Consider the following 16,614-nt stretch of genomic DNA (forward strand, 5'->3'; position numbering starts at 1 on the left):
CGTATGTATTGGGTCGATGAAAAAGCAAGCAGCGTATGTATTGGGTCGATGAAAAAGCAAGCAGCGTATGTATTGGGTTGATGAAAAAGCAAGCAGCGTATGTATTGGGTCGATGAAAAAGCAAGCAGCGTATGTATTGGGCCGATGAAAAAGCAAGCAGCGTATGTATTGGGTTGATGAAAAAGCAAGCAGTGTATTGGGCTTCTTGGGAAACTTCCAAAAACGTTTTAAAGTTGAAGGCACCGATGATAAACTACAAAAGGATCCTTAGATTTGGAAAGACAGATTATGGAGGTGAAATGTGAAATCGCTAAGAGGCCCTTTGAAAGCTCAAATCCATTCACAGGCGTTTCAGTATGACAAAGGGTAGCCATGATCAGGGGGGCATTTACACATGTGTGAGGCGACTGAATCACACTAAGAGAAGATAAAAGCTCATATTTGGGGAGCAGTCTTAAAAATCTTACTGTAAACAAACTCCCGCATGGTGAGTGGCTCTTAAAATTGTTTCTTCACTTGGTGCAGACAGCACAGTTCTGAAGCAGGCACCATCAAGAGCAACATCCGCCCTGTGGGCTTGATAAGATCAGATCTAACATTCCAGGCTTTGAAGTGAAGGAAACTAACAAGGGGAGAGGGAGGGGAGGCAGCACTGGCTGCAAGCCATGAATCCAGCCTGGGAAAAGATTCAGACAAAGCATCAGTGGGCCCCAAGGGCATGTGAACTGCTCAGAACTGTAGTTCTCTCTCAGGTGCTTCAGGTTTTTGTAATACATGTTTAACCCAAGCTGAATTAAATGCGGCCATCTTTGTTACTAAATACAATCCCATTCCGCAGGCCTGTGTTGAGGCTATACAAATCAACAGAAAGGTGGAGAACAGAGTCAACGGAAGCACACAGTGCTTCAGAGCAACACGGAGTATGGGGGGAAGGGGGAGAAGCATACCAAGGAAACAATGTCTGGGAAACACATGCACGGAGTGCATCACAAAAAAGAACAAGCATTTGCAATGCCATAGGTCATTTTCGAGAGTTTGAGCTATCGTTGTAAATGACAATGTCTTTTACCTATGGGTTTTAGTCTGGAGTACAGTGGATATATGAACAGAGACACAGCTGCAGCACTGTCTAGAGGAATAAGAATGGGGAATTACCACTGTGACCAGAGAAGCAGCTGCAGCAGTGTGTAGAGGACTTAAAAGGAGGAATCACCACTGTGACAGCTGCAGCACTGACTAAGACTTAGAATGGGGGAGTTACTGACGGGACCAGAGAAGCAGCAAGCAGCACTATCTAGAGGACTGAGAATGAGGAATTACCACTGGGACCAGAGAAGCAACTAGCAGCACTGCCTAGAGGATTTAGAATGAGTAATTACCGACAGGATCAGAGAAACAGCTAGCAGCACTGCCTAGAGGACTAAGAAGGAGGAATACCACAGCGCTGGCTAGAGGACTTAAAATGTGGGAATTACAGACAGGACCAGAGAAGCAGCTGCAGCACTGTCTAGAGGACTTAGAATGAGGAATCACCACTGTGACCAGAGACCGCTGCAGCACTGCCTGGGACTTAGAATGGGGTAAGTTACTGACGGGACCAGAGAAGCGGATCTGTTTAGAGGACTTAGAATGAGGAATTACTACTTGGACCAGAGACGCAGCATACAGCACTGTCTAGAGGACTAAGAATGGGCAATTACCACTGGGAACAGAGACAGATGACTTAAAATGGGGGAATTACCAATGGGACCAGAGAAACAGATGCAGCACTGTGTAGAGGACTTAGAATGGAGGAATCACCACTGTGACAGCTGCAGCACTGCCTAAGACTTAGAATGGGGGAGTTACTGACGGGACCAGAGAAGCAGCAAGCAGCACTATCTAGAGGACTGAGAATGAGGAATTACCACTTGGACGAGAGTAGCAGCTAGCAGCACTGCCTAGAGGACTGAGAATGAGGAATTACCACTGTGACCAGAGACACAGCTAGCAGCACTGTCTAGAGGAGTAAGATTGGGGAATTACCACTGGGAACAGAGACAATGCTGCAGCACTGCCTTGAGGACTTAGAATTGAGGAGTTACCTACGGCACCAGAGAAGCAGCTAGCAGCCCTGTCTAGAGGAGTAAGAATGTGGGATTACCGACAGGACCAGTTTGAAGTAAAAAGCAGGTTAAGGATTTGGTACATGTATTTGTAGAGCACTATAGTGCGGGCATAGCCTTTGGACAACTTTTAAGGAAAGTGAAAGCTTGTCACAGACGCAAACTTTTTGTCTGCAGATGGTGCCAGGATGGACGCCATAGATGGCCTAAGAGTACTTACTGTCTTTGTTTTGCAACAGACCTGCATGAATATACGAGGCTCTACATTAGCGTGCTAGTAAAGATTGTTATCACAGTTACAAGCTGCATTTGTGTTTTTGTAAGTCACAAAGCTATAAAGTTATTTACCGAGTGCAATGTCACATAACATATCCCCCACTTATTTGTAGTTTGTAATACTTACAAACACAGACAACAACAAAAACAAGATAAAAAAAGGCGCACATCCTCCCAAAGCAGACATAAGGATGGGGATAAATAACTCATTCAACATAAAGTGCGTGTTCCGTGAAGTGTGTGGCGCGCTTACAAACTTGAAATCTGGAGGAATAGAGTCAGTAAGACTGAGCTTTTAAAATTTAGCAGTCTGGTGCGAAGCAGTGAAATACCATTGTATTCCCAAACAGTAGTTTGTAAGGAAAAAAAGGTAAATCTTTATGGCGGCTGCAACAGCACCTCTGTATTGAATTTCTTATGGATAAACAGTCTAAAAGCAAAAAATTAGTAACCTATGCATGCCACATAGATCAGGGAAAAAGTAACATACTTTGTCAAATAAAAAATGTGTGTGTTCATCTGAGAAGTGAAGAGAGAGAAAGAGGGAGAGAGAGACCCTCCATGCTCTCATCTAGTGGGTGTTGTGGACCTAGGAATTGTGAGACATAGGGTTTGCGACCAAATTCCTGCTGTGTTTTAGCAGCAGTGAAGCATGTACTGCACTGAGTGTAATATGTTCATTCCGATTTTGATGCAAAAAAGCATGGTTTTCAGTGAAGTGCGCAGCTTTTTAAAAAAATAAAGTTGTCAATTTTGTCTTCCAACCTCAACTCCACCTCTGTACAGTTTTTCTTTTGCTGAAGCTCCCAAGCGTGCTAAACACAACAAGCATTTGCAATGCAAAAGGTCTCGCATTTGCGAGAGTTTGAGCTATTGCCATTGTAAATGACAATGCCTTTTATTTATGTGTTTTGAAAACCTGCAAGCGGTGCGTAAACACACAATTTGTACTTTGCAGGTTGTCTTACCACATACATAATAGGCATTGTCATTTACAATGCCATATTGCATTGTAAATGCTTTTCGCAGTGTTTATTCTATAAAGTGTAAATGATATAACGAGTAAGGACATCGAGGTAATACAAGGACGAGGGAGAGATACCATATTAGGAGAAGCCAAACAGGTGCACGAAGAACACGCAGAGTTAGACGCTACAAAGCACATGCAGTTTATGAAAGCGCAGAAGGGTGGAGCTGGTAAAAAGCATGGAGGAGCATGAAAACACAGGGAGAGTGTATAATGATAGAGACAGCGAGGGCTGGGGATTGGACAGCAAGCAAGTACGGGGCCGAGAAGGTACTAAATGGGAGAACACAGAAAACACACAGGACCAAGGGAGGAAGATATAAGCACACGGGAGAGCTGGCGTAGACGAGAGAGCAAGGGGTAGCCGGCAAGAAATAATCAGAGAGAGGGGGAGCAGATGGGGCCGGGGGAACAGTCGGGCATCGCGGAGAGGCGGCAATAGAGAAGAGCGGAAATGCCAGGTGAGACCCGGCGGGGAGATGCAGGTAAAGGGGGAGAAAATCAAAAACATGGGGAGGAAGGTGAGGGAAGCAAACACGGACAGGTGCAAGGGACAGAAACTGTGCAGAAGGGAAAGGAACAAGAAGCTGCAACCGGTGCTATGCATATAAAGATCAATAAATAGCCAGCAGGCGTGTTTGAGTCTCTTTAGCTCGTATCTATAGCTCCTAGAGCGCGCTGGATGTGCGCTATACAAATGAGTACACCGCTCTGCAGGGCTAGGACCAGGAACATAACACAGACTCCTGCAGCCCACGGAGGGAGGCGGGGGAAGCAACCTTCGGGGGTGCTCCATTCGTGTAAAGCCTTCGAATATCTGGGAAATATGGGGGCTCTTCTTCAATTCTGCATGGCGCATCATTTTGCTTTACGGCCCTGCCGGATCACAGACCACCATGGCCCTGACTCACAAAGGTAAACATACACTTCCTGCATGTTTAGTACTTGGAGGCATTTAGGATCTACATACAGGGTTTTACGACTCCTTGTGCTTAGGGTGCGGAGTTCTCTGCCACAGTTGCGGGGTCTCTGGGTGCGGAGAACTCTGCCTACGAGTGGGAGTCATGCTACTCCAAAGTAGTTAGCGAATTTCTAAAAGTAGTAAACTTACATGAAAGGCAAAATTTCCATTCAGGGACCGCCCAAGGTGTCTTAGAAATCAGCGAAAGCTTAAAACTATCTGAAAAGAGAGAAGTAAACCCGGGGTGAAGGTGTTTTTTTTTTGGGGGGTGGGGTGATAAGTGAATGAGTTGCCTGAAGGAGGAGGGAAACAGCATGGCCTCACTTCCCGGAGTCTGATGACACAGATGCTGGCGAACAGTGTCGATGTTACACCAGAATAAATCACTAAAACAACCCCTTTTGCTCCGGGGATTGCGTTCATAATTCAGAGTCCGACCTCTCTTCGGTTGCAGACACGTCTCTCTTCAGAGTCTGCCTCTTATTCATTTTGTTTGTATAGCGCTTTTTGTCGTCCCCTCGTGGCGCTTACTGTATCGCGAGGGACGTACTCAACACAAAGCGTCCTTGCAGCTTATGCTCAATACCATGTCTGCGCGAGTGTTGCGACTTATCAGTGAGAGTATTAGGGGGGAGGGGGCGCACCGCTGTAAGTGTTTGGAGAGCAGTGGAAAGCAAGCAGGGGGTGGGGGGCGGGGGAGTTGTTACTATCCTGCTGAGGACGTAAGGAGAAATGGGAGGGGGCAATATCTCATGTTCGGTCCGAAGGAAAAAAGACAATGAATACAAGAGACAAGAGTTTCAAAATACCGTATCCCCGCTTGCTTCACTGTGTGATCGTGGGTAAATTATCTTCTCATACGTCAATTCCCATATCTTAAAACTGAGGGTAGGCACAGAAATTGGCTAAGTGTTGGTAAGAAAAACTAGATAAATAACTCGACACTTACAGCGCTTCGAGTATACTGTGCATCCAGTACATAGGTTCTTTTGCGCCTTTTCCATATCTCAACGTACTCCTGCATCACTTCTCTCAGCTAAAATTACCCTGCCCCTCCATTGCATTCACGACCGCAAGAAGCGCCGTGAAGCAACCTAGTGCTTTAAAAACTTCGCAATGGAACGTAAAGCAGCAGAACATATGACTGCTGTTTAGAGCGTGCATGAGACACTTGCTTATAGACCCGGAGCGGCTGCACGTGCCCTTTAATGAAGTATAGCCTCAGTGGATTAGTGCAGCTTCTGTCGAGTATAGCTGAAAGCCCAGGAACACCCGGCATCCCGGGAGGGGCGCACCCTCACCCTCGCCTTTTATGGGGACCTCTTTATGTACAGAGAGCAGGGTCACAGGCAGCGTTCCTCGTATTAAAGCGTCAGGGTGCGGGGACAACTGTGAGTTATAACAAGTTTCATTGGGGGAACTTTTCCAGTTTACCATACTTAAATGCCCACAACTAGCACACAAGATGACCGGCTCTGCACAGGAGAAACCCAGCAACTTATCAAAGCATTACACTAGTTTATCTGCGATATCGATAACGCATTAAAGAAGGGTGACATGCTGATTGGTGCGGATGACCAGCAGTGGGCTGGAGATACGAGATAGGATAGGGAAGGGACGCCCGGCGGGAAACTGGCACGAGCGCTAGCTGCGAAAGTGAAAGCAAATTTGTGACGCAGCGGAGTGGTGCACATGCTTGGCGGGGGCGGGGGAGTGCATTACAGGCGGGGGAGTGGACCCTTTGAAGTTTGATGCCGAGGGCGCCAGTGGGCTGAAGTGCTTCCCAAAAGCAGATTGCATGGCGGCACGATTCAAGTGATTGTGCGCGTGCTCGCCATGCAATCCGCTTTTGGGAACACTTTTGGGAGCCCCTTACTATAGTCTCGCATAGCGATTGCTATCGCAATAGCTAGGCGAGACCTAAAAACTATGCATGTCACATGAAGAATAACATGTCAAAAAGTCCTATTTTTCACAGTTGAAAACGTGTGTCTTCATTAGTGAAGTGTTTTTTCTTTTCACATACATGTTTGTGGGTGCTTATTGTTGCCAACATGCAGAACTAAATTGAACAAGCATTGGCATAGTCAATAGGTCTCGCCTTTGGGTCCTTATAAGTGTTTAACCAAGCAACAATTGATGTTGTTGCATCAAGTATATTGTGCTGGATAACTAAACACTTATAAGGTCCCAAAGGCGAGACCTATTGGCTATACCAATGCTTGTTTTTCTTTGAATTCTGGGACTTGTAGTCATGTTTATGCCATTATAAAACAGAAAGCCCCAGAAGTCAAGGGGAAAAACACTTGGACTGAAGTAGTACTTCATGGACTTGAGCAAATTGGCAGCTGTGGAGAAGCCATGGCTGCCCCAGTTCTGAAGGAGTGGGATGTGAAACCCACCTGCTCGAATCCTATTTAAGCTAGTGCATGTTTACACAGCCGTATACATTAAACATGCGTGAGAGGTGTGCCATTCTGATGAAACCGGAGATCTGGCCTCCCCTCGGAGGTGAAAAACTCGGATACCCTAAGGCCCGAAAAAGGCCATCCAATAAGCCTGGCAGAAGTGCAAAGACTCAGAAAGGTAAAACATAAGGCTGTAAGGATCTTCAGTGCCTCAGTTAATTTGCCCAGGTCTATGGGCCTCCATGTATCCAGCTTGGAAGGGAACACACACTCCTACCCCTTCATGGCCTTTTTGACCCGCACATTCTTTGTGGGTTTCCCAACTTCTCTGAGAGTGGCGAAAAAAAGCAACAGCAGATAGTTGGCTCCTAACTTAACCCAATGATTTGGCTGCTCTCCGATTTGACAGCAAATCCGGGATCCCCCACTATCTTAAATCAGCCCCCTTGTTGCTTGTATCAAACATTTTATCAGCCTGCCAAGCTTCCTCATTTGCAGACATGGTCCTAGGGGCCAATGAAGGCTGTGTGATTTTATCTGTTTTTATTATTATTGGTATAAATTGATTGTCTTATGAAGTTGTGTTTTGCTAAAATTATCGATATAGAATAACAATCTTTTGACAACTAATGATCTACTAGGTATTTGTTTTAATATGTGAGAAGAATTAAAGTTTTTCTTTTAACTGAAAAGAATTGTTACATTGTAGATGCTGGTTAAATCTGAAAGAATAACTACTGTGTAATAAATTTGACACTTTTGCATAACTCAAGGATCAGTGTTTTTGTAGTGATTTATCCACGAGCCAACAGTTAAGAAGGATTCTTTGTGAATAATTTGTATGAATGATAAGAGTGATCAAAAAGATTTGAGGAAAGGATACATTTGTTGTTGATAAATGACCCTGTCCTTTTCCAAAAAATAGGGCACATCTCCCATTTTAGTGCAGCCAGATGACAGACAGGGCCATTGAAATCCTCTAGAAAATGGAGCTAAAATTCATGGGTCCTTTCACGTCGCTAGACTTTGTGATGTGATGATGATTCGCCTGCAAATCGGTCATCGCTCTCACAATGTTTCTTGAGAAAACCTCTTCGGGAGAGAATACGTTTGTCCACGAGTACCTGCCGCTGATGCAGGGTGACTTTGCTTGCCGATAAACTAGCCCCAGTTAAGCCCTGAAAGCTTCAACCTTGGACTGTCGCACTCTGCACACTTTCCTTTTTGCACAAGGTATTTTCTACCCACACTGCTCTCTGTGCTCCTGCCACTTTTACTCGCACACTGCCCTCTCGGCTTCTGCCCCTACTTTGCAGTACCCCTTCTTTTCCCAAACTACCCTATATGCCTCATTTGTAGGGTAACAAGCCAGCACACACAAGTAATTGCAACAAGAAATACTGTCCTGATGGTCAGCTTTCTTAGGCCTAAAGGGCACACACATCAAAACACGAGGACCAAGTTAAGAACCCATTGGGACATAATTAAGGGAGCCGAAAGAAACCTGTACATGAGCCCCTTTAACAAGCATTTTTAATGCAATATGTCTCGCATTTACACGAGTTTAAGCTATTGGCATTGTAAATGACAATGCCTTTTATTTATGTTCAAAAATAAAAGGCATTGTCATTTGCAATGTCAATAGCTCAAACTCGCGTAAATGCGAGACCTATTGCATTGCAAATGCTTGTTGAATCTGTGCCTATGGAGGGTGTTTTTGTGTCTAATTCCCTCCTGTTCCTGCTCTCTGAGGAACAGGGATTCTGGAGTCATGTGGAACTAGGTTGTGGTCATACAGGCTTACCAGTGGCTCCACATGGACAGAGTAATCCTGGAGGGAGCATACAATGCTGCTTTGCACTGCACATTGAAAAGTGGACTACCATCGGGCCCTACCTCTGCACAAGTGGTCTCCTGCTAGACTTTTCTAGAAAAGAAAAAAAGTGTGGCAGTCCGAGTGAAACCTTCTATCCACAATATGTGGTGTAGCTAGTCTGTCAGCACCATTTGGGCACCTGGTTATGATGGGTCCATGTGTTTATTGCACTGCCTGGACTGCACAGTATGGGTATCCAGAGCCAGGTGATAGCAGGCTGTGATCACACCGGGCGCACAGCAACTCCACAAAGGCAATGCAGTTTTCAAGGGAGTACAAAATACCGATTTTTACTGCACAGTAAGAGGCACATGCTGCACAAGGGCACAGGCCTGTGCAGTTGAGCTAGGGCTATGCACTTTAAAAGGTTAAAGCACTTGCTGAAACTAACCAGAATCTAATGTGTATTTTTCTTTATCTCTCACTATCTCTCAAGTGGGGGCCATGCTGGCCGGGCAGCCTGTGCTGACTCAAAAAAAATAGAAAGTAAGTAAACTGACTGGTTATTTAAAACGATAGATAGATAGATAGATAGATAGATAGATAGATAGATAGATAGATAGATAGGACACGAATATCTGCCTTCTTTGTGTTCTGTTGAGTTTGACCTTTCTCCTGATGACAGCTTGTTCTAGGGATTGAGCCAAAGGGGCTTATGGGGTCGAGGGGCACGCCTCACGGGAAGAAACAGACCACCACTCACTCGGTGTCTCAGTCGGAAGCCCTGTCCCCGAGCGGGCCACTTCCCTTTATTGGTTCCCCACAGGCCACGCCTGGCCTGCGGATGTAGGGTTGTGTGTTCAGTGTGGACACAGACAACTAGACCGTAATCATTACATCCCTACCAAACTCCGGGGTTTCTTTTCTTCCCACAACAACGGCATTGCAGAACGTGCATGAAGAACATAATATGCATAACAATTAATTTACACAGTCTTTGGATACTTGCTTTTCCCATGATGTCGGCGGTGGGGTCTCAGCAGGCATACAAAGTCTCTCAGTCTTTGGCTGGGCTGGGGATTCGGCCTCAACCCATACCTCACCGAGCGGGGTCCCCCGCTCGGACTTGAGACCCGAGGGCTACCAGTGGCTGCAGCGGGCGTTGGTGAGGCCGCAGCCTCTCCTCGGGTGGCTGTCGTATCTTCCTCGGCGGTCGTCTCTTCGCTTTCAAGAACGTTCTCATCTTGGAACAGATCTCCCTCGGTGTCACCTCCACCCTCCACCGATGGGACTTCCCTGAACCAGGAAGCATTCCTCGTCACGGTCTCCCCTCCCCTCCTGGCAGTGACCATAGTTCCTTTTGTGGTTTCGACGGTCCAGAGACCGGGCTCGAACCGGGTTTGAAACTTGCCCCCTGGACGTCTATTTCTTAGAATCACCCGCATTCCAGGTGGGGGTATCTTTGAGGCGGCCCTCCGGTGGTAACTAGCCCGTCGATTGCCTTGTTCACGTCTCGCTTGAGTCCCTTCCGGGTCAGCGGGCACAGGTGTCCACTCTGGACTGCTGGGAAGGAGATCCATCCTGTTTCCTTGGAACATGAGACTCCACGGGCTCCGTTGGGTGGTGCAATGTGGAGTGCTCCTATACTCCCTCAGAAATTCATGGAGTCGATGCTCCGGGTCAGCCTGCTCCACCAGGGCTATGCGGAATGCCTTATTTAGTGTACGCATAAAACGTTCCACATCGCCATTGGCTTGGGGCCATTGGGGTGTGCTGAGTCTGTGTCGAATCCCTCTTTGGCTGAGGTAAGTGGCAAATTCAGCGCCCTGAAACGGTGGTCCATTATCGCTGCGGAGTTCCTTGGGATAGCCAAACATGGAGAATATCTTCTCAAGGGCGGGCCCCACCTGTCCAAAGGCCGTGGACGGTACTTTCTCTACCACGGGATATTTGGAGTGTGCATCCACCACGACTAGAGTGTGCCCCTCCCCGGGGAAGCTCCCAAAGTCCACGCTTACTCTCTCCCAGGGTGTTAAGCAGGCATCCTCCGTAATGACGGGCTGGGGTCGGTCGGGCTCACCAGTGAGTTGGCAGGCTAGGCAGCCCCGGACATGTTCCTCCACCATCCGTTCCAGATCAGGGAACCACATCTTCTTTCGGATTCTGGACTTCATTTTGGTGGTCCCTTGGTGTCCCCCGTGGGCCAGTTGGATCGCCCGCAGTCTCAGGGCAGACGGGATGACCAGCCGCGGGCCTCGTAATAGGAAGCCGTCTTCTGTGGCACTTAGATCGTGCCGGATGCGCCACATCTGAGTAAGTGCTTCTTTGTCTTCTTGCGTCCACGAGTTTGCCTGGTGTAGGTATCCGGCCCACGATCCTTCTCGAACCGCTTTCAAAGTTTTCACGTACACCGAGTCCGTCTCCGCCCCCTCCTTGATGTCATCCAGCGTCATGTTTTGGGGGCATGCAGTGAGGGCAACCCACTGGGCGAACTCATCGCACTCTTCATCCGTCCCCCTCTGGTCTGGGCTCGGGGGATGGCGGGACAGAAAATCCGCTGGGTTCTTGGCTCCTGGCAGATAGACTACTTCCATCTCATACGGCTGTAGCTGAACCGCCCATCTCTCTATCCGCAGGGGCGGATGGGGCGAGGTACCCTTGAATAGGGGCACCAGTGGCTGATGGTCGGTGACCATTACAAAAGGATGCCCTCGTAGGTATAGATGAAAATGGCTGCAGGCTTATTTAATGGCGAGCGCCTCACGTTCGATTTGGGCGTACATCGCCTCGGTTGGGGTGAGGGCTTTGCTGGCAAAGCTTAAGGCTGTCCACTGGCCCGGCCCTTGCTCTTGGGTCAGTACTGCACCCAGCCCCACTGGGCTAGCGTCGACTAGTACTTCTGTCCGTTTTTTAGGGTCGAAATAAGCCAGCGTGGCCTTCTCCAGCAGTGCCGTCTTGATCCCTTGGAACGCCTCCTCCTCTTTCAATCCCCACTTCCACGGGGTGTCTGTTCTCGTTAGGGCGCGAAATGGTTCGCTCCACGTGGCCAAACCCGGAATGAACCAGCCACAATAGGTGGCCATGCCAAGAAAACTCCGGACCTCCGTTGGTGATGTCGGGGCACGGGCGTCCTTGATGGCTTTGGATTTTCGGGGGGTCCACCTGAATCCCTTCCCAACTGAAAACGTAGCCGAAGAACTCGATTTTTGGCTGAAAGAATTGGCACTTATCTTTATGTAACGTCGCACCATGAGCACTCAGTCTCCGGAGTGTGTCTCGCAAGTGTTTGTGATGTTCGGCCGCCGTTGCCGAGTGAATGAGGATGTCATCACTGACATTGATGACTCCCGGTAACCCGGACAACAGCTCCCTGATAATGTTTTGAAACACCTCGGCTGCCGAGGAGATACCGAAATTGAGTCTTTTGTACCGCCGGAGCCCTAGTTGGGTGCTGAAGGTGGTTATGAATCTGCTGTCCTCGGCCAGGGGCAGCTGGTGATAGCCCGCGTTCAAATCGATCTTTGAAAACCACCGTGATCCGTTTACATCGGCAATGATGTCGTCCATCGTTGGGGTCAGGTGACGTTCCCTCTTGATGGCTTGGTTTGGCAACCTCATGTCGATACACAACCTAATGGCTCCAGGTTGGCGAGGTTTTTCTACAATCACCATGGGGGATACCCAGGGGGTGGGTCCCGAGACTTTTTCGATGACCCCCAGGTTTTCCAGGTTCTCCAGTTCCTTTTCTACCAGAGGCCGCAAATGAAATGGAATCCTGCGATGCCTCAACGCAGTTGGCTTAACCGTCTTGTCAATGTGCAATCGTATTGGGTCACACTTGATGCACCCCAGGCCCTTGAAGAGTTCCGGAAACTGAGCCAACAGTTCATCTACCTGGTGTGTTCGGATCCGATGTGCAAAGGCTATCAGCTTTAGATCCTCTGCCGTGTGACTACTCAGCAGTGTTTCTGCCTCCCTGTCGATGATGTGGACTGTTGCTGTTACTTCGACCTCATCAGCTTTGATAGGTACTATCATCTTTCCCTTCAGCGGGAGTGGGGTGTGGGCCCCATACGCAAAAATCCTTGTCCTGGAAGGTATTACCTGTGGCCTGGGTCGTAGTTGATTGAATTGCTGCAGTCCCTTTACATTCACAGTGGCCCCAGTGTGTGTCAATTATGGCCTTTACCTCATTTCCCCCCCAGTTGGACGATGCACATGGGTTGTGGTCGCCTCCTGCGTTTCAGTTCCCGCGCAAAAGAGATGATGTGTACTTCTTCATCGTCGGATAATTCGTCCACAGTTGGTGGATATCTTCCTTGAGGGGCCTGGGCTCCTTCCGAGGGTGTCGGGTCATCTAGAGATAGTTGCCGCACTGCTTTCGGCAGTGACTTGAACTTTTTCGGCCCTTTTGTGTAGTTGCGCCGTCGGCAAACGGACGCAAAATGATTTGGGATCCCACAGTTCGTGCACGTTTTTCCTTGTGCAGGGCAGTCATTGGCGGCATGCGGTTCATATCCGCAGTATCCGCATTTTGTCCGGGAACCTTCCTTCCGGGTGTCCTTGTGGTATCTGTGTTTTGGCTTCGTCATCACCGCATCCACTTTTTCCACCTTGATGTTGTCGCTTTTCCCTGAATATTTGTTCAGGGCTTGATCCATGGCGGTGGCCCTCGCCGCTGACAGGTCGTGCGACCGAGCTAAAATTAGTATGTCTTCAAGCGAGATGCCTGGCTTTCTCAAGATCAAACCCCTTAGCGTCTTGTCCCTACACCCTTGAATGATCTGCCTTCGTATAGCTTTGGGTTGGTCTTCCTTGGTGCATGTGCTTGCGAGTTCCCTCACTCGCGCGTAGAAACGGTCCATGGACTCTCCTTCCAGCTGCCTTGCCTGCCCCAGCTTGAATACCTCGAAGTGCAAGTTCAACTGTGGATCAAAATAACCGTTGATGGCCCGGACAGCCGCGTCATAGTCATCCACCGTACCAGTGTTAGGTAGATGCTTGAATAGTTTGAAGAATTCATCACCTGCGTAGTGGAGTAGCAAAGATCGCTTTATCGCCCCATCCGTTTCCCTGGACGCCACAAAATAGTTTTCTAGGCGCTCCAGCCAGATCTTCCACCTTGGTGACGCAGTTGATGGATCTTCGACCTCGCTGAAGGGTGGCAGAACTCCAGACGCAGCATGCTGGTACGGAATGCGTGCAGGTGCCGCGGGTTCGTCGTCGACCATGGCTTGGCTGTCCCTGAGTTACTCCGATGCCTTCTTTTTGTGTCTCTTGGGGTCGTTATCAAGGTTGTTGTACCTCTTCCACTTAACTCCCTGCTCCTCTGTGACCTGAGGTTGGAGTCGCTCTGCCCCTTCTTATTGCACTGTGGCGTACGTGAGCCCCTTTTGCACTTGCTTGTGCTTGCCTGTGATATCTCTTGCTTTAGGGTGGCTGTGGGCAAGTTCATGAGGTGGCAACGACTTTTGTTGGCCAATGCTTGTTTGTGGCCCCTCTGGAGACGCTTGCAGGCTCCTTGCAGCCGTTGCCGGTGTCGCGTGCTGCTTCCTCTTCCATTTCCGCGCCTCCCCTGCCTCGTGGTGGTACCGGGCCTCCGCCGGTTTGCTTTCTCACACTGCTCGCGTTTGGTGGGGTGGGCCGCTCGTTACTGCGCATGCGCGCAGGACTTCCTGGTGTGTGGGCCTCGCTCCGCACAGCGGCTCCGCTTCCCCGCGCTTTGCTCTTCCTTCCCCGCTCCGGCCTCGCATTCAGTTTCTGGCCACTTCGCTGCTTACCGGGGTCAGGCCGCGCGATCCTTGGTCCCGCTAGCCTCTCGACGGGGTTCCGAGGCGTGGGGTCACCGGCACCGCCCAGCGCTCCTCAGTTCGCCGTTGTCGGGTAAGTGGGCATGGGACCGTATCCCACCCTCGTCGCCAGTGTCCTGATGGCAGCTTGTTCTAGGGATTGAGCCAAAGGGGCATATGGGGTCGAGGGGCACGCCTCACGGGAAGAAACAGACCACCACTCACTTGGTGTCTCAGTCGGAAGCCCTGACCCCGAGCGGGCCGCTTCCCTTAATTTGTTCCCCACAGGCCACGCCTGGCCTGCGGATGTAGGGGTGTGTGTTCAGTGTGGACACAGACAACTAGACCGTAATCATTACAACCTTCATGCTGTCTTTCAGGGTTGTCTGCACCGTCATGTTGTTGCAGTGATGTGGTCCTCACAGCTTCCCTAATTGGGGTCTTGAGTAGCCTGTTGTGCCTCTGCACTCCAGGGCACTGCAGAAGGCTGCTGCCCCTCTGGTCATAAGCCACGTGAAGGAACCGAAAGTAAACTTGAGTTAAGATGAAGGAGATTTATTGGCCCCTCAAAAAGCTGAAGACAAATGGACTCTCATCCATCGCAGCTGCGGCGGCACACTGGGGCCCAGTGTCAGGCTGCACTAGGCCAGGAATCCAGCGTGCCCTTGCTTCCTAATGGGGTCCCTTGGTAGGGGATGTATGCCAGGCTGCCGAAGGATGAATGAGACGCCCCAAGGACCTGATGCGGTGTGTCACACAGACAGCGCAGCGCCTCCATGATCTGCCCACCAGGGGCTCTTCCGAATGCAGCGCACGGGGACCTCAACTCGACTGTGTGTAAACCGGGACCACAGGCAGCCACAGCCATCCGGAGGAAAAAGAGCGGCGCTGCTCGGGTGGCAGAGACCCGTCTACCTGGGGTGTCTCCTATGATTTATAAGCCTGTTTTCTTTGTACTAACTCCATCGTGAACAGCCGGAGAAAAATGGCTGCGTCGCGCGCTGTGTCCGATGTCAGAAAGGCGGCCTCGGTGCAGAATTTATTCCTTGCTCCGTAATGACTGTCCGTCAGATCATCAGCAGAAAGTGACTCATTCCAGCTCCGCGGAGGGCAGAGGGGAAAAAACACGTTCTAGATTAGCTACAGACACCGACATCTATATGTTATCTATTCACGTGACCCCTGGTCCCTTAAGATTCCCTGACAGGCGTGCGGTTCATATGTTCTCTATGATAGATTCTAGCGCCCTTGGTTTCGTTGTCCACGTATTGCCTCGCGCTGCTTATTCCGGAGTGAATGCGGTTCCTCCTGGCTGCAGATGACCGGTTTCAGCCACGTCTGGACGCGACTCGTGAAAAGTGGCAAGGTACTACCCTTGCCATCAGTAGGAAAAACCTGACTTCTTTTGTGTTCCGTTGGTGGTGAAGCTCCCACCAGTGACGATTTCTCTATTTATTGTGCTTTGGTCTACTAAGGTGTAGCGGCAACTGGGAGCACGCGCGCCTCGCGCTTAAAGTTGAAAAAAAAACGAAAAAAAAGACAAGCCCGGCGGAGCATGGCGCGCGCGCTTGGGGGCGGGGGAGCGCATTCCAGGCGGGGGAGCGGACCCTTTGAAGTGCTCCCAAAAAGCGGATTGCATGGTGGCACGATGCGCGTGATTGTGCGCGTGCTAGCCATGCAATCCGCTTTTTGGGAGCACTTTTCAAACCCGCTTTCTATAGTCTCGCTTTGCGATCACTTACGCGATAGCAAGGTCGAGACCTAAAAATGCATTACAACCAATGACTTTAGTAATGAAGGTTTGTCAGATAAATATAGAAAGGACTAACAAGTAATATTTAACAAAGCCCAATTCAAAACCTTGCTACGACAGATACACCAAACATCAAAACATCAACCTTTTTCTTCTGAGAGCAGAAAAAACAAGCGCTCGCCAGGCAGCCGCGGCACCCACGCTTTACTTTTAACGTTAAAAGTAAAGCGCGGGTGCCGCGATTATACCAAAAGTAAAGAAATAGATAAAAGGCACACAGTGTCCCATGGCGACCCCAATAATAGAAGTTGAAGTGCGGCAGCTGTGAAGCGAGAGCCACGCTGATCAAATCAAGCAAAACTTGCTCAGTTGTGGGAAGTGCTTAAAACATACAATCAACCAAAAAAAAACATACAGATGAAAACAAAAGAAAGGCACGTATTCTCCCAATGCAGCTGCAATGATAGAATAAAATTAAG

General features: G+C 49.3%; 1 protein-coding gene across 1 annotated transcript in view; it reads right to left on the reverse strand.

The window, feature by feature from the left end:
• PGM2 (phosphoglucomutase 2) overlaps positions 1 to 16,614 on the reverse strand; it is a 292,737-nt gene that overhangs the window by 167,564 nt on the left and 108,559 nt on the right. The gene's annotated exons all lie outside the window — the stretch shown is intronic.

The sequence above is a fragment of the Triturus cristatus genome, chromosome 2_2, assembly GCF_964204655.1.
Source record: "Triturus cristatus chromosome 2_2, aTriCri1.1, whole genome shotgun sequence".
In the NCBI taxonomy this organism is placed as follows: domain Eukaryota; kingdom Metazoa; phylum Chordata; class Amphibia; order Caudata; family Salamandridae; genus Triturus; species Triturus cristatus.